The sequence below is a fragment of the Trachypithecus francoisi genome, unplaced genomic scaffold (genome assembly GCF_009764315.1).
Source record: "Trachypithecus francoisi isolate TF-2019V2 unplaced genomic scaffold, Tfra_2.0 Lachesis_group11, whole genome shotgun sequence".
Taxonomy (NCBI): Eukaryota; Metazoa; Chordata; class Mammalia; order Primates; family Cercopithecidae; genus Trachypithecus; species Trachypithecus francoisi.
Genome location: NW_022681456.1, coordinates 94,148,058 through 94,166,103, shown reverse-complemented (window position 1 = coordinate 94,166,103; position 18,046 = coordinate 94,148,058). Strand labels below are relative to the sequence as shown.

The window sequence follows — 18,046 nt, the reverse complement described above, 5'->3', positions numbered from 1 at the left end:
TTCTTAATCCAGTCTATCATTGATAGACATTGGGGTTGGTTCCAAGTCTTTGCTATTGTGAATAGTGGTGCAATAAACATACGTGTGCATGTGTCTTTATAGTGGCATGATTTATAATCCTTTTGGTATATACCCAGTAATGGGATGACTGGGTCAAATTGTATTTCTAGTTCTAGATGCTTGAGGAATCGCCACACTGTTTTCCAAAATGGTTGAACTAGTTTACAGTCCCACCAACACTGTAAAAGTGTTCCTATTTCTCCACATCCTCTCCAGCACCAGTTGTTTCTTGATTTTTTAATGATTGCTATTCTAACTGGTGTGAGATGGTATCTCATTGTGGTTTTGATTTGCATTTCTCTGATGGCAAGGCATGATGAGCATATTTTCATGTGTCTGTTGGGTGTATAAATGTCTTCTTTTGAGAAGTGTCTGTTCATATCCTTGCCCACTTTTTGATGGGCAAAGGATTTTGTTTTTTTCTTGTAAATTTGTTTGAGTTCTTTATAGGTTCTGGATATTAGCCCTTTGTCAGATGAGTAGATTGCAAAAATTTTCTCCCATTCTGTAGGTTGCCTATTCACTCTGATGGTAGTTTCTTTTGTTGTGCAGAAGCTCTTTAGTTTATTTGATCCCATTTGTCAATTTTGGCTTTTGTTGCCATTGCTTTTGGTGTTTTAGACATGAAGTCCTTGCCCATGCCTGTGTCCTGAATGGTATTACCTAGGTTTTATTCTAGGGTTTTTATGGTTTTAGGTCTAACATTTAAGTCTCTAATCCATCTTGAATTAATTTTCGTATAAGGAGTAAGGAAAAGATCCAGTTTCAGCTTTCTACTTATGGCTAGCCAATTTTCCCAGCACCATTTATTAAATAGGGAATCCTTTCCCCATTTCTTGTTTTTCTCAGGTTTGCCAAAGATCAGATGGCTGTAGATGTGTGGTATTATTTCTGAGGGCTCTGTTCTGTTCCATTGGTCTATATCTCTCTTTTGGTACCAGTACCATGCTGTTTTGGTTACTGTAGGCTTGTAGCATAGTTTGAAGTCAGGTAGCATGATGCCTCCAGCTTTGTTCTTATGACTTAGGATTGTCTTGGCAATGCGGGCTCTTTTTTGGTTCCATATGAACTTTAAAGTAGTTTTTTCCAATTCTGTGAAGAAAGTTATCGGTAGCTTAATGGGGATGGCATTGAATCTGTAAATTACCTTGGACAGTATGGCCATTTTCACAATATTTATTCTTCCTATCCATGAGCATGGTATGTTCTTCCATTTGTTAGTGTCCTCTTTTATTTCCCTGAGCAGTGGTTTGTAGTTCTCCTTGAAGAGGTCACTTACATCCTTTGTAAGTTGGATTCCTAGGTATTTTATTCTCTTTGAAGCTATTGTTAATGGGAGTTCATTCATGATTTGGCTCTCTGTTTGTCTGTTACTGGTGTATAAGAATGCTTGTGATTTCTGCACATTGATTTTGTATCCTGAGACTTTGCTGAAGTTGCTTATCAGCTTAAGGAGATTTTGGGCTGAGACAAGGGGTTTTCTAAATATACAATCATGGCCGGGCGTGGTGGCTCAAGCCTGTAATCTCAGCACTTTGGGAGGCCGAGACGGGCGGATCACGAGGTCAGGAGATTGAGACCATCCTGGCTAACATGGTGAAACCCCGTCTCTACTAAAAATACAAAAAAAAACTAGCCGGGCGAGGTGGCGGGCGCCTGTAGTCCCAGCTACTCGGGAGGCTGAGGCAGGAGAATGGCGTAAACCCGGGAGGCGGAGCTTGCAGTGAGCTGAGATCCGGCCACTGCACTCCAGTCCGGGCGACAGAGCGAGACTCCGCCTCAAAAAAAAAAAAAAAAAAAAAAAAAATATATATATATATATATACACACAACCATGTCATCTGCAGACAGGGACAATTTGACTTTTTCTTTTTCCTAACTGAATACCCTTTATTTCTTTCTCTTGCCTGATTGCCCTGGCCAGGACTTTCAACACTGTGTTGAATAGGAGTGGTGAGAGAGGGCATCCCTGTCTGGTGCCAATTTTCAAAGGGAATGCTTCCAGGTTTTTGCCCATTCAGAATGTTATTGGCTGTGGGTTTGTCATAAATAGCTCTTATTATTTTGAGATTTGTTCCATGAATACCAAATCTATTGAGCATTTTTAGCATGAAGGGCTGTTCAATTTTGTCAAAGGTCTTTTCTGCGTCTTTTGAGATAATCATGTAGTTTTTGTCTTTGGTTCTGGATTACATTATATGCTGGATTACATTTATTGATTTGCATATATTGAACCAGCCTTGCATCCCAGGGATGAAGCCCACTTGATCATGGTGGATAAGCTTTTTGATGTGCTGATGGATTCTGTTTGCCAGTATTTTATTGAGGATTTTTGCATCGATGTTCATGAGGGATATTGGTCTAAAATTCTCTTTTTTTTGCTGTGTCTCTGCCAGGCTTTGGTATCAGGATGATGTTGGCCTCGTAAAATGAGTTAGGGCGTATTCCCTCTTTTTCTATTGATTGGAATAGTTTCAGAAGGAATATTACCAGCTCCTCCTTGTACCTCTGGTAGAATTCGGCTGTGAATCTGTCTGATCCTGGACGTTTTTTGGTTGGTAGGCTATTAATTATTGCCTCAATTTCAGAGCCTGCTATAGGTCTATTCAGGGATTCAACTTCTTCCTGGTTTAGTCTTGGGAGAGTGTAAGTGTCCAGGAAATTATCGATTTCTTCTAGATTTTCGAGTTTATTTGCATAGAGGTGTTTATAGTTTTCTCTGATGGTAGTTTGTATTTCTGTGGGGTCAGTGGTGATATCCCCTTTATCATTTTTTATTGCATCTATTTGATTCTTCTCTCTTTTATTCTTTATTAGTCTTGCTAGTGGTGTATCAGTTTTGTTGATCTTTTCAAAAAACCAACTCCTGGATTCATTGATTTTTTGGAGGGTTTTTCGTGTCTCTATCTCCTTCAGTTCTGCTCTGATCTTAGTTATTTCTTGCCTTCTGCTAACTTTTGAATGTGTTTGCTCTTGCTTCTCTAGTCCTTTTAATTGTGATGATAGGGTGTCAATTTTAGATCTTTCCTGCTTTCTGTTGTGGGCATTTAGTGCTATAAATTTCCCTCTACACACTGCTTTAAATGTGTCCCAGAGATTCTGGTATGTTGTATCTTTGTTCTCATTGGTTTCAAAGAACATCTTTATTTCTGCCTTCATTTCATTATGTACCCAGTAGTCATTCAGGAGGAGATTGTTCAGTTTCCATGTAGTTGAGCGGTTTTGAGTGAGTTTCTTAGTCCTGAGTTCTAGTTTGATTGCACTGTGGTCTGAGAGACAGTTTGTTATAATTCCTGTTCTTTTACATTGGCTGAGGAGTGCTTTACTTCCAACTATGTGGTCAATTTTGGAATAAGTGTGATGTGGTGGTGAGAAGAATGTATATTCTGTTGATTTGTGGTGGAGAGTTCTGTAGATGTCTATTAGGTCCACTTGGTGCAGAGTTGAGTTCAATTCCTGTTTATCCTTGTTAACTTTCTGTCTCGTTGATCTGTCTAATGTTGACAGTGGGGTGTTAAAGTCTCCCATTATTATTGTGTGGGAGTCTCAGTCTCTTTGTAAGTCTCTAAGGACTTGTTTTATGAATCTGGGTGCTCCTGTATTGGGTGCATATATATTTGGGATAGTTAGCTCTTCCTGATGAATTGATTCCTTTACCATTATGTAATGGCCTTCTTTATCTCTTTTGATCTTTGATGGTTTAAAGTCTGTTTTATCAGAGACTAGGATTACAACCCCTGTTTTTTTTTGTTTGTTTGTTTTTTGTTTTTTCCATCTGCTTGGTAGATCTTCCTCCATCCCTTTATTTTGAGTCTATGTGTATCTCTGCATGTGAGATGTTCTTGCCTCTTTATCCAATTTGCCAGTCTGTGTCTTTTAATTGGACCATTTAGTCCATTTACATTTAAGGTTAATATTGTTATGTGTGTGAACTTGATTCTGTCATTTTGATATTAGCTGGTTATTCTGCTTGTTAGTTGATGCAGTTTCTTCCTAGCATCGATGGTCTTTACATTTTGGCATGTTTTTGTAATGGCTGGTACCGGTTGTTCCTTTCCATGTTTAGTGCTTCCTTCAGGATCTCTTGTAGGGCAGGCCTGGTGGTGACAAAATCTCTAAGCATTTGCTTGTCTGTAAAGGATTTTATTTCTCCTTCACTTATGAAACTTAGTTTTGCTGGATATGAAATTCTGGGTTGAAAATTCTTTAAGAATGTTGAATATTGGTCCCCATTCTCTTCTGGCTTGCAGAATTTCTGCCAAGAGATCTGCTGTTAGTCTGATGGGGTTCCCTTTGTGGGTAACCCGACCTTTCTCTCTGGCTGCCCTTAACATTTTTTCCTTCATTTCAACTTTGGTGAATCTGACAATTATATGTCTTGGAGTTGCTCTTCTTGAGAAGTATCTTCATGGCGTTCTCTGTATTTCCTGAATTTGAATGTTGGCCTGCCTTACTAGGTTGGGGAAGTTCTCCTGGATATCCTGCAGAGTGTTTTCCGACTTGATTCCATTTTCCCTGTCACTTTCAGGCACACCAATCAGACGTAGATTTGGTCTTTTCACATAATCCCATATTTCTTGGAGGCTTTGTTCATTTCTTTTTACTCTTTTTTCTCTACACTTCTCTTCTTGCTTCATTTCATTAATTTGATCTTCAATCACTGATACTCTTTCTTCCAGTTGATCGAGTCAGTTACTGAAGCTTGTGCATTTGTCATGTAGTTCTCGTGTCGTGGTTTTCATCTCTATCAGTTCTGTTAAGGTCTTCTCTGCGTTGATTATTCTAGTTATCCATTCATCCATTCTTTTTTCAAGGTTTTTAATTTATTTGCACTGATTACGTAGTTTCTCCTTTAGCTCTGAGAAGTTGGATTGACTGAAGCCTTCTTCTCTCAACTCGTCAAAGTCATTCTCCATCCAGCTTTGTTCCATTGCTGGTGATGACCTGCATTCCTTTGGAGGGGGATATGCGCTCTGATTTTTTGAATTTCCATCTTTTCTGCACTGCTTTTTCCCCATCTTTTTGGTTTTATCTGCCTTTGGTCTTTGATAATGGTGATGTACTGATGGGGTTTTGGTGTGGGTGTCCTTTCTGTTTGTTAATTTTCCTTCTAACAGTCAGGACCCTCAGCTGTAGGTCTGTTGGAGTTTGCTTGAGGTCCATTCCAGACCCTGTTTGCCTGGGTATCAGCAGCGGAGGCTGCAGAATATAGAATATTGCTGAACAGCAAGTGTTGCTGTGTGATTCTTGCTCTGTAAGCTTCGTCTCAGGGGTGTACCCAGTCCTGTGAGGTGTGAGGTGTCAGTGTGCACCTAGTGGGGGATGTCTCCCAGTTAGGCTACTCAGGGGTCAGGGACCCACTTGAGCAGGCAGTCTGTCCGTTCTCAGATCTCAAGCTCCGTGCTGGGAGAACCACCGCTCTCTTCAAAGCTGTCAGACAGGGACATTTACATCTGCAGAGGTTTCTGCTGCTTTTTGTTTAGCTATGCCTAGTCCCCAGAGGTGCAGTCTACAGAGGCTGGCAGGCCTCGTTAGCTGTGGTGGGCTCCATCCAATTCGAGCTTCCAGGGGGCTTTATTTACCTACTTAAGCCTCAGCAATGGCGGATGCCCCTCCCCCAGCCTCGCTGGTGCCTTGCAGTTAGATCTCAGACTGCTGTGCTAGCAATGAGAGAGGCTCTGTGGGCATGGGACCCTCCGGGCCAGGTGTGGGATATAATCTCCTGGTGTGCTGTTTGCTAAGACCCTTGGTAAAGCACAGTATTAGGGTGGGAGTGACCTGATTTTCCAGGTGTTGTGTGTCTCAATTTCCTTTGGCTAGGAAAAGCAATTCCCTTCCCCCTTGTGCTTCCCTGATGAGGCAATTCCATTGACTTTTAAAGACTTAATTAAGAGTATGCTTGTTTCGTTGTTAAGTACTATGCTAGGTCACAGGATAAGTAACACCCATCTGAAAGGGGTGTGTGTGTGTGTGTGTGTGTGTATACATACACAAGAGTCATGCAGTACAACCAGTGAATTAAGGTACAGAGTCAAATACCATTTCGTTTGTGTGACTGTTTTGTGTTTTTGAGAATTGAATTGTATTTGAAATGCAAAGACAATACAGTAGATTAATAATTGAATCATATTATAAATCTCCTTGAAAGTTTAATCATCATAACTTTTTTTGTGTAATTAAAAAAATATTGTCAGGCCAGGCATGGTGGCTCACGCCTGTAATCCCAGTACTTTGGGAGGCTAATGTGGTGGATCATGAGATCAGGAGATCAAGACCATCCTGGACAACATGGTGAAACCCTGTCTCTACTAGAAATACAGAAAATTTAGCTGGGCATGGTGGTGTGTGCCTGTAATCCCAGCTACTCAGGAGGCTGAGGCAGGAGAATCCCTTGAACCAGGGAGTCAGAGGTTGCAGTGAGCAGAGATTGTGCCACTGCACTCCAGCCTGTTGACAGAGCAAGACTCTGTCTCAAAAAAAAAAAAACCAAAAAAGATATATATATATATGTATACACACACACATATATACACATATGTATATATATAGATATATAGTCAGATTGTTTAAACTGAAATCCAGCTATGAATATATAAAATATAAAATGAAATATGTTTTTCCTCATGTAAGAAAACAAATGCATTAGTTGAATCTCTCTCTCCTCTTTCTGAATCCCAGGCATCACATTCATCTAGACATCTCACTTATTAGAATTATGTTTCAGACAGTGATACTTACATAAAGGATGTAATGCGTTCCATCTCCATCCTCTTTCATAGCAATCTCATGTGCCAGTTTGTCAGGTTTCTTATCACATTCTCTGCCCCAAAATGGCAAATAAGCTACATAGATGGTGACTATAAAAATATTCAGGATCACCTCCTTTATATATATATATATATATATAGAACCCTTTTTTCTAGGTTTTAAGGTTCTTAATGTCATATAAAGATCTCTAAAAACATCAACTTATTTTCCCTGCCAAAGAGAAATGCCAAAGAAAAATTCGACTTTGATTCCCAATCTCAAAACTTAATATATTCATTTTTATAATTTATCATGAAGGATGCTGTCTGCTGAATTGGGACATATTACATTAATCTGAGGCGTGGGAAACAACAGACTTCTCCATCAGCTAACAAACACCTTGTAGGGGAGCTATGCAGGGTACAAAAGAATTACAGGTCCACATTTCCTGCCTTATAATATGGAAATTCAAACTAAGCATGCAGTGTCTATGATTCATTTGGTGACAAAATCTGATCTTGACCTGAACTCATTTGTTAAGATAACCTGTTCTGAACTGGTTTAAGGCAATTTGTATCTTATCTATTCTACTTGCTGTGAATATTCAGAATATTCACAGTTTTTGCTGAAGAAATATAGATGTCTTTGATTATAGGTTGTTATTCCAAACATGAATATATACATATATACACATGTTTCTAAAAATCATAAAAAATATCTAGGTCCAAAACATGTCTGGCCCTATAAGCTTTGGAAAAGTGGTTGTAGGTCTCTATTAGATATTATCCATGTCTTCAAGCCACTTGTAGTTTATTGAGATGCATGACAGTAAACTCCACTCTCAGAGAGACAAAATAGTTACTGAAAGTCTAACAGTTGGCCAATATATACACACACATACATACATATGCACACACTCACACACACACAATCCATGTTTTATATATATTATATATAGTATGGATTTTGTGGTACAGAAGAAAAGCAGTGTTAATGTAGAATAAGTCTAGTAATGTAAAGTATTTCAGAGAGTAATAGAACTGCTTCTCTCTTTTCTAAGCATATTTGAATTTATTTCTTACTAAAATAAAGCGAAACCACAGTAAGAAAACTTCCGCATACATGCTGAAGGAAAACGTATATTAGGCAGTAAAATGTTCATGAGAGCCCTCCAACAAATGTGGTTTTTTTTCCTATGTAAAGGAAAGGTGTTTTGAAGATAGAGTAGTGTAATAAGTTTAGAGCAAAGAACCAAATAGAATTTGTTGGCTTTCACACTCGCCTTACTAGATCTGACTTAGGCAAGTTACTTAAAATCTCTCAGCCTGGTTTATTGCCTATGAAATATTAATAATAAAAGTAGCTGCCATAGAGAGCTGTTAGAGGATGACATAGGATAGCGCATGTACTAGCAGGAGCCTGGCACTGAGCAGGCAGGCCGACTTCGCTCCTTATCTGGAAGCTGTTCCATCCAGGCCTAGCAGATGATGTTTTTAGGCTGTGGAATTCTACATAATTAATTCTTAGCTGTTCAAGATCATTATTTTCATTGCATATTCTATTTCCTTTTGCTGGGCTACATTGTTCCATAATCTTTTAAGATTTCATCTCTAATAACCAAAGTAGTTGTCTGGTGAAGAAGCCAACCTCAGCTGCTTTATGCTTTCAGTTTTATTAACCTGAAATCCTCCAAGATGACTCTCATGAGACTTCCAGACTGAACCTTCAGAAGTTTTCCAGAAAGTGGAGGAAACTGGAGCTAAGTGGAATATGGCTGTATAAATGTTCGTCTGAGTGGTTTTGAGCTTTGAAAGAATATATACTTTATTATCTCAGATTTGTTTTTTAAAGTGTTTTATGTAACACTTGATGTGTTATTCATGGACTTATCATAGGTGACTGAAACTTTTATAGCTCTGTTGTTCATTCCAGGCATGAAGTGATCACACCTTTTGCCCTGTTAGGATTGTACCACAGTAAGCAACAAGACACAAAAACAGGGGATATATGGCAATGGGTTATATTCACAGCTAGAAACTCTGACATATTTCTGCTAGATATAGTGAAGTCATACTAGTTTGAAGGAACTACTAATGTGACCAAGAATATCTGCATGTGTTTAAATGGTTTATCCCAAAGGTAAGTGGAAGAGATGGTAGCAGGGCCTCATTATGACTTTCATGGACCCTAGACACTTCTAAGTGCCTGGGCCTCTTCTTCCAATAGAAAGAGAAAGATAATTATAAATTATAAAGGAGAGGCAGAGACAGAGAATTACAAATTATATTCTGTCTTGCTATAAAGGCTGGATTCATTATTATATATTCATTATTTTATATATACTATTCCTTGTATGTCCAGGCTGGATTCATTATTATATATTCATTATCATTATATTTTTCATTTCTAATTTTAAGACAAATTAGAACATTTTTGAACCTCTAAATGTAACATGTACCCTAGGCACTGTGCCTACTATGCCTGACTCATGGGTAAGTCGGTCCCAGATACTGGCAGAAGTTTGCTAATCCTTTCTCTTAAAAGCCAGTTATGGTCAGATTCTGGCATATTCTGGGAGCAAAGAGAGGGCACCACCACAATCCCTGGATTTCTACAGGAGTGTCTTTCAGGCATAGAATAGAGGCTTGGCTCATCCAACTACTGATTTCTTCAACAAACAGAGAAAAAGAAAACTCAGCTTCAATATAGGCTAATAGATCTCGTCCTGACTTCCAACACAACTCAATTTTTGTCTGCCACTATCCTAGGCTATTGGATTTCCTGACTAGCAAAATAAAAATAAAAGAATTTTAAACTACTTCATTGTCCTTTCATTTGTGCTAGAAATATTTGGAAATAGATACGTAAGTTTTTTGGAAGAACCTATCTCAATACTGTGTATTGAAAATACACAGACTGTCCTCTGTGATCATGAACAAACAGAAGAACACTTACTTTGGTTCAAAATATAGTGATATTTAAAATAAGACAGAGTATAGATTTATACATTGGTTACTACAAGACACGATAAAGAATTTTTGAATTTATTGTGTTGATATCAGAAATAAACCAATGCTTTTCCAATTAAGGTAGAATAAGAATCATGGATGAGAAAATGTTCTGAAACAATGAGAGACTGTATGTAATGAAAAGCACTATTGCTATATTTAAAACATGAAAGAAAATAGAGATCATCGATGGAATTTTAACAAATCGGCCATGTAGATGACAAGGTCAGGAAATACTCCTGGAACTCAGGAAAATATAAGGAGACCAAAATTACAGAAGACAAATGACATGTGACCAAGACAGGCTTAAGTTCCACTTAGCTTGACTAAATTGGCTTCTTCCGAAGTCTCAGGCCCCTTACCTCCCTTTTCTAGGGGATTTACTTTAGAAAACTTGTAATCGGGCCAGGTGTGGTGGCTCATGCCTGTAATCCCAGTACTTTGGGAGGCAGAAGTGGGCAGATCACCTGAGGTCAGGAGTTCAAGACCAGCCTGGCCAACATGGAGAACCCTCGTCTCTACTAAAAACACAAAATTAGCCAGGCGTGGTGGTGCATGCCTGTAATCCCAGCTACTCAGGAGGCTGAGGCAGGAGAATCATTTGAACCTGAGAGGTGGAGGTTGTGAGCCGAGATCACACCATTGCACTCCAGCCTGGGCAACAAAAGTGAAACTGTCTCAAAACAACAACAACAACACTTGTAATTGAAAATTCTTTCTCTGTCCCTTTGAGATATACATAAATCTTTTTTCCAGCCCAGCCTCTAGCCAGTTTTGCAATCCAGAAATATCTTTCTCAAGGACCTGGGAGCCATCCCTTTGAAATGTAATCATTAAGGAAGATAGTACCCCTACCCCTATATCTTAGTTTCTATAGGAGAGTAGAACCTAATTTCAACAAGTGCAAATTAGCAAACACAGTTGACCTAATCACCAGCCTCACCATGACATCCTTCAGTACATGTCCACTAGCTCACCTCAGCTCTTAAAATCTCTCTCGCTTATTGTTTTGGTGGAGTTGAGTTTAATCCCTTTCCACTATTGCAATAGTCTTGAGTAAAGTTTTTCTTGCCTGGTTAAATTTGTCCAGTACAATATTTCTTTGACACAGGAGGCTAGAGCTCTGAGATTAAATAGGTGTTTAGTAGGCATTCAGTTAAAAAAAACACACACAAAAAAAACCCACCAGAGCAAACAGGAGAAGCAATAATTTAAAATAGTAGGAAAAAAAAGTTTCATGAGTTCAAGGAACTCTTGAGTCAGCATTTGCATAGTAATAACTGATGAGAAGACATCAATACACAGGTATGGTAAAATATCTAACATTTCAAGAATAGTAAAACCTTTGTTTAATGACTGGGGAGGGGGAAAGAATGTGGCAAACAGAAGAAAATAAATTTCACCCACCCACTCCAGAATTAGAATATAACTATTCGTTATTATTGCTGATATGGTAAAAAGTAATACAAATATTAAAATATTTTGGAAAAATAAAAATGTTAAAACAATTCAGACACTATGTTCTGGCTTTTAAATAGTACATATGAAGAAATTTGATAAAAGGGATGTATTAGTTTGTTCTCACACTACTATGAAGAAGTACCCCAGACTGGGTAATTTATAAAGGAAAGAGGTTTCATTGACTCACAGTTCTGCATGGCTGGCAAGACCTCAGGAAACTTACAATCATGGCGGAAGACAAAGGAGAAGCAGGCACCTTCTTCATGGGGTGGCAGGATGGAGTGAGTGCAAGCAGGGGAAATTCCAGATGCTTCTACAACTATCAGATCTCCTGAGACTCACTATCTCCAGAACAGCATGGGGGAAACCACCCCCATGATCCAATTACCTCCACCTGGCCCCACCCTTGACAAATGTGGATTATAGGGATTACAATTCCAAGTGAGATTTAGGTGGGGAGGCAGAGCCAAACCATATCAAGGGATAATTCAATAATTCTTTTCTTTTTATATTAATAATACCAATAAAATATGTGAAATTTATTTCAATTTTTAAAATACTGTTGGAATAAAAATAGAATGTTTGCCTTCAAAATCAGTAGACAAACTAATAAAGGAAAATGAATTAAAGTAAGCTAGCCATCACAAGTTTTATAATGTATTACATATTTTCTTTAAAATACTTATGTTTAAAATTCACATGTTTTTATTAGAATGTAAACATGATATAAAATTTAAAAAAATCTCAACAAAATTAAATAAATTCTAATCTGATTTTTAATCTAATTAAAAAGTCTTATTAGAATTTAAAAATTCTAATAATAAAATTATTTCTTTAAAATGCTTCCTCATGTTCTTTTTTATTATAATAGTTAAAAATTTCTAATAATAAAAAGAACATGAGGAAATATTATTTTAAAAATGTGTTATACAGTATAATACATGTGATGGTTAACTACACTCCTGCAAGGACAAAGTGTCAAAAAACAAAAAACAATGCAAAAAGCAAAGACTGTAAGATTGGGGCCAAAAAAAAAAAAAAAAATCCTGATATATGCTATTTACAAGAGAAAAGTTTAAAAAATTTTAGTCATGTTTAAAATGAAATAAAGCTTTAAATAAAATGAGAAGAATATCAGACAAATATAATAGCAAATGAAAAGCAGAAATAACAGAATTCAAAGCAAAGAGGATGAATGGAATGTAGAAGATTAGTTTTGTAAATGGTAAGAAAATGTACATCACAGATAAAAAAGTGGATGGACCTGAGTGAACCAGAAAATGTACATGCAAATTTTAAGAAACTGTTATAAATACAAGGAGACTCAAATGATAAATAATATAAATATATTGGATTTAAGTGATAGAACTAATAAGATTAACTTATATACTAAACTTGTAAATTATTTAGAAAAAAAACCACTTTATTTTCAAATTTCCATGTATCCAAACAAAATCAATCCTATATTAGGCCATAGACAAATTGTCGAAAAAATCTAAAAAGCAAAAACTACACCTGCTACACCCTTTATCTATAAAATAAACATAGTATATTTATTAAAAATCCTAACATAAAAATATGCACTGGATTTGATAGGCCTTCCCAGATGTAAGTGATTTATTAAGGAAATATACTCAGGACAAATCTGTAAGTGAAGGAAATAGAATAATGTGTTTGGGCGGGATGAGAGACTGAAGTCTAGTCTCAGTCACTCCCAATGTAAACTCGCATCTAAATGACCCTGTAGAGGTGTCCTGCCCTCAGGCAGAGCAGCAGTGCTTTTGGACTGTCCTTTCACTAAACCATTGGCTGGTGTGTCATGCCCAGGGTGAGGCATTTCTTCTTAGGCCAGGACAATTTCCCAGAGAAGAGTGCAGCTATGTTCTCATGGTAGCTGGGAGACATTTGTACTGACTAGTAAAAAGGATTCTGGGTTGAGAACTGACATCAACAACAGCCATACTTTCAATTAACATTAATTTTAGCAGCTAGAATGAGAAAACCTAATGAAAGTAGTGTAAATAAGAAAAGGCTTTTTTTTTTTTTTCATGAAACAGGAAGTCCAGAGGCAAGCAGTTTAGATCTGCGCATTAACTCCAGGACATTCTTAAGTATCTCTGCTTTTACTCCCTGCTCTCCCACTCCATAGTATCCTAAGTGTGTGGTTTCATCCTCATGTTGAAGATGACTGCTAAGCCTTTGGGCAAATGACCATATCCAGGCAGGAACAAGGAGAATAGTAGAGGACCAAAAAAAGGGCAACTACTAGTAAGCTCTGTAAGACTTCTTCTAGAGCCTTCCTGGAAGTATTACCTAGCGACTTCTGTTAATATCTCATTGGGTAGAACTAGACCCTAGTTGTAAGGACTTGGCAAAAATGTTGGCTGTCCACATTCTATAGGAAAGGAAGGCAGATGAGAAGTGGGATTTGTAATGGCTCTGAACACCAACAATGTTTACCAAATCAACCCATTTTACATTTGAGATAAATGACTCTCTTAATTAACTCTTAGGAAAACAGTGACTTTTACAATTTTATCATGCTTAGAAAATAACAGAGATTAAAAAGTACATATAAAATTATGCACAGGCTTCCTCTTCCTCCTCCTCTTCCTGGGTGAGTGCTCCCCCAGCAGGCAGGCAGCATGGCGGCCAAGGAGACAGGTGGCTGGAGTCCCCAGGCCAATCTCTATTGTCCCACCTGCATCAACCGGGCATCCAAGGCTTGCACTTCTGCTAACAGAATATTTCAAAGAAAATTGAGCTGCTCACAAATTATTACATAAGAAAGCAAAAGACGAAAAGGAAAAGCAAGAAGTGTCTTCCTGGAGTGTAGAAGGTGGTATTAACACTGACCCGTTGGCCAGTGTTAATATCCATACGCTGGTAAACGTAGACCACATTATCCACTGACGACAACAAGACCAGTGCCAAGTTATAGTCAAAGACTAGATTTTACTGATCATTCCTTAGGAATGTCTGAATCTGAACAGGCTCTTAAAGGTAATTCTCAAGTTAAATTATTCTGATCTGAAGATCAAAAGGAATGAGACTTGTATCTAAACTGCTAGAGAAGTTTTGGATAATGCTGCTGGGATGGTTAAACCAGGTGTAACTACTGAAGGAACAGACCATGCTGTACACTTAGGATGCATTGCAATAAATTATTATCCTTCTCTGAATTATTATACTTTCCCACAGAATTCCAGACACTCCTTGGAAGAAGGTGATATTGTTAATGTCGACGTCACTCTTTATTGCAGTGGTTGTCATGGGGACATGATTGAGACATATTTTGTTGGCAATATGGATGAGGACACATGGAAATTTGTTCAGACCACATATGAGTGCCTCATGCAAGCCATCAATGCAGCGAAACCTGATGTTTGATACAGAGAACTGGGAAACATATTTCAGAAGCCTGCCCAAGCAAATGAAGTTTCAGTTGTTTGAAGCTGTTGCGAGCATGGAGTCCACAAGTTTTTTCATACAGCCCCCAATGCACTCCATTGTGCCTAAAATAAAGCAGTTGGTGTGATACAGTCAAGCCATGTATTTACAGTTGAGCCAATGATTTGTGAAGGTGGATGGCAGGATGAATCCTAGCCAGAAGGTTGGACTGCAGTGAGGAGACATTGAAAGTGGTCTGCTCGGTTCCACCACTCCTTGTTGGTCACAGACACTGGCTCTGAAATGCTAACCTGGCAACTTGATAGTGTACAGCCTCATTACATATCTCAATTTTAATTTCTTCAAAATAGCACATCTCAATAGTATCTTCTTACTGTACTATGCATTTTTGGGGGAGCAGAGAAAGGAAGGGGACATTTTTTATCCTTTGTTTTGTTTTGACTATAGGAAGAAAGGACTACAGCAATTTGATGTGTCCTTAAGAACTTGTTTTGAGTCTAAAAAAGCTGAGAAGAATAAAGGAAATATTGCTCAACTCCTTTCAGTGCTGTTCCCTCCCTCTAAATCTTCCTACACACCCATTTTCTCATTATCAGGTTTTTTAAAGTTTAGATTATAGCAAAAGTAGCCATGCTTCCAGTGGTGACTGACTGTTGCAGCGCATGAGAATTTTGTAGTACACTGCTATGCCAAACCACTGGTTGGTCAGAAATGGGAGAGGCAAAGCCTCTTTTCTTCTCTTCTTTATTTTATGTCAAGGGCATACCTTGGAGATTCTCAGGGAAGGGTGGAGGGTGCACTGTGGAAGATGATGGGGAAAGAGTTCTAAAATGTCTCCAACTGTGAGCACAGTAAATCAAGCGTGCTGTTAGATTCTGTTGAGTAAACCTGATGGTGACTATAGCAGGGATGTAACTGTCCATGGTATGCTGAAAACACACCTCACCTTTTCATAATTGGGAACCTCATTAGAAATGACCTCAGTTGCCTAATATCTATGTTCCTTTTGACAGTTGTCCAAATAGGAATATATCCAATGACTACATATCAGATCCTAAAGTCATTGTCATTATTAGAGTGGACTTAATTAATGGGTATTTGCTAACTTTCATGTAATATAATTTCGTACCACTGACATGTTATATAATAGTTGCAAGAGAACATCTTTTCCAGAGTGCCTGAGGCCTTGTTGTTTTAAAATAGTTATATTAACATTTCCATTGTTTTTATTATTTTATTGATGTAGTAAAGTGACTGTATCTGGTTTCAATTTGGGGGAGTATGTGTATGAAGTTTTTATCAATCTGTAATATTTTTGATGGAATGCCTTGCAATGTAAATGTTAATATAATGTGTAAAATGAGATTTAAAAGTTTAAATAACTATCAAAAGAGATATTATGCAACAGGCATAGTAGAGCCTGAAAATAAGTAAACTAACAATTAAACGAACTAAACATCAGAAAAAAAGAGTAAGGATATATACTTGAGGAAAGTAAAGAAGAAAAAAATCACCAAAAACAAAAGCTTAAATTTAAAAATTGGTATAAAAAGGGAAAATGCCATTTTTAATTTGGTATTTGTTCTTTGACAGGGTCATTAAAATAGTCCAAACCTTTGCAAGACATATAGGAAAACAAAGGAGAAACAAAATGTATTATGTTAGAAATGATGGTGGGAAGGACATAACATCTTTTGGGTGTTTTTTTCCTTAATAAATAAAATACTATGACAATTCTATATTTTTAGAAAAGGCCAAACAGGAGTGAAGTACAAACTTTTTAGTAAACCATAAGTGACCAAAATTGATTTGACAGATAATAGAAAACCATGGAGAAATTGGATAAAGCAGCCATTAATTTTCAAAACACCATTTGTCAAATTGAAATAGAAACAACAGTCTGAGCGAAAAAAATCCTCAGTACAATTTAAAAATATAAATTTCAAGTTTTTAAAAATGTACATATTCTTTAGATATTTTGCTTGCAGGGATTTTTATTGGGAAAAGAATAAAAAGATATATATATATAAAGACTGATGTGACCAGGTATGCAATATAGCCTAGTTTATTAGCATTACTTATTATAGAAAGTATTGATAATAATTTCAACATTCAACTGCAGAAAATTGTGGGTCACACATACAATGGAATATATTAATTAGGTTGAACTGTATCAAGTTGCCATCACTGACCATTTCTAATCAACAAATACAGTGACTTCAAATGGTCCGACCTAATAAATACACACAAATACATATTTAGATATCCCAGTAATTTAACTGTGGTTATCTCTGACTGGGGGGCTTTTGGGTGATTTAAACAGTCTAATTAGATTCTAATGCAGGAACAAAATAAGCACATAACATTCATGTATTGCTTTATAATCTTTCACTAAATTATGGACTCTTGGGGAACAGGCATTTGGTTTTGGTAATCATTACATTCTTGGTGCAGAAGGAAATCTGAAAATATTTGTTGAATCAATCACTGAAAAAATATTTGTACTATAAAATAGAAAATGTTAAATTGCAAATGAGAAAAGCTAGAGAAATTGCTCATTAAACCATTTGCCTCACTAAATGGAAGGGTCAAAGCAATTTTAACCATATAGTGCTTAATTTAGGCAGTAATTTTTCTGCAAAATATTCAGTATGTATAGTATCTGATAATGTTATGTCTACTTTCTAGCTATCTTTGAAAACATCTTATTAAATTTCATACATTTAATATGTGGAGAACTAAGGAAAACTCCAATGATAAATGAGGACATTCAACATTAAGAGAACATTCCTGTCTAAAAGTTTGGAACAGAACTGCAGCATAATATTTTAATTTATCACAATGATTTATGAAATTATACCAATTACATTTTACTGACTCATTATCCAAAATTCTCAAATTTCAAAAATGAAATTTTGAAGATGTCAAATAATTATGTAGACCATACTGATAGTCTGCCAGGAAAACTTCATTGCAGAATTGAAGGTTAGTTGTTTTCTCCTTTAGTGCATAGAGGGGCATGAGAAACCACTGACTGTGATGGTCTTTAATGCAATGCAAAAGAACATTCAAATCCATATTTGTTCAGAAGTCCTGTTAGTGTCTCTATTGAGGAAACCTCAAAGAAAAGTATTGAAGTGTTAATGATTTGCCTACAAAATTTTTTGTCGAAATGTTTGGATAAGCTGACAGGAATTAATTCTATAAAAATCATTTCTTTCAAGTTATTTCACTAATATGAAACTCCTCAATCCAGTAGCATTCTTTGACATTTTTCTTAACATCAAAATGCTAATTTTGTCTACATAATATTAATAAATGAAGCAGGTATTTTGTATTATTCTCTCTCCTTACTCATA

The 18,046-nt window shown here is 36.9% G+C and overlaps 1 protein-coding gene and 1 pseudogene across 2 annotated transcripts in view; both read left to right on the top strand.

The window, feature by feature from the left end:
• CNTN1 (contactin 1) overlaps nucleotides 1-18,046 on the top strand; it is a 409,365-nt gene that overhangs the window by 30,845 nt on the left and 360,474 nt on the right. The gene's annotated exons all lie outside the window — the stretch shown is intronic.
• LOC117090277 lies at nucleotides 13,457-15,023 on the top strand (annotated as a pseudogene).